The sequence below is a fragment of the Physella acuta genome, unplaced genomic scaffold (genome assembly GCF_028476545.2).
Source record: "Physella acuta isolate Inbredline_101_S28 unplaced genomic scaffold, ASM2847654v3 ptg000133l, whole genome shotgun sequence".
Taxonomy (NCBI): Eukaryota; Metazoa; Mollusca; class Gastropoda; family Physidae; genus Physella; species Physella acuta.
This window is the reverse complement of record NW_026731652.1, coordinates 920,001-920,859: the sequence shown is the minus strand read 5'-3', so window position 1 is coordinate 920,859 and position 859 is coordinate 920,001. Positions and strand designations below refer to the sequence as shown.

At 37.0% G+C, this 859-nt stretch overlaps 1 protein-coding gene across 1 annotated transcript in view; it reads left to right on the top strand.

Annotated features, from left to right (window-relative positions):
• Positions 1-691: 691 nt before the first annotated feature.
• LOC131935157 (equilibrative nucleobase transporter 1) overlaps positions 692-859 on the top strand; it is a 6,322-nt gene continuing 6,154 nt past the window's right edge. The window contains exon 1 of the mRNA XM_059291515.1: positions 692-753. The gene's annotated coding sequence lies outside the window, so the exon portion shown is untranslated. The remainder of the gene's footprint in view (positions 754-859) is intronic.

The following is an 859-nucleotide window of genomic DNA, read 5'->3' as shown; positions in this document are numbered from 1 at the left end:
TAGATTCTAGATTAGTGAGATTATATCTTCACAAACTTAAGTAAGACCTCTTTCCTTTTCTTGTCATTTAGGCCAAAGACGTTTTCGAAAGTCTCTGTTGAACTACCTCATTTGACAACTAAAAAGAAAAATGATCTGGCAAATAAATCTGGACTAGGTCTAAATGTGTTTTTATTGTGTTAAGCCAGGGGTCTCCAAACTTTTCAGTCCGAGGGCCGCATTACCTATTAAATTTCAGTTCGGGGGCCAGTTTCTTCCAGGTATGTCTTTGATTTTTCTGGGCAAAGTTCCTCAGCCATCACCAACAAACGTTTTTTCCTTGGACAAAAATATCTCCGCGGGCCGGATGAGAGGACTTCGCGGGCCGCATCCGGCCCGCGGGCCGTAGTTTGGAGACCCCTGTGTTAAGCCTATGTTTATGATTTTTTTACGCGCACTTTTGATACACGGGCCTAGCACGTGTAGGTTGTATTACTATAGTATAAATACTATAGGCCTAACCATTCTATAACTAGGCATAATATACACACCTCACGTACACAACAGAGGTCTAGATCTAACCCAGTCTTAAAAAAAAAGAGGGTGGAAAAAAAAAAAACTTCGTTTATTTATTAGATAGATCTAGAGATCTATTATTTATTATAGATCATAGATCTAGTTTAAAAAAATGATCTAGATCTAGATTAGTACATACATTATTACATTGAAAGCAAAAAGCTGAAGGAAAAGTGGAAAAGGTTTAAAATTTAAAAGGTTTGTGTCACTTCATGACTTTGTCATTTGTCCCATTTGGACTTTGGTGATTTACTAATCATGGTCTAGAGATCTACTTATTTTTTTACTAGATCTAGACTAGACT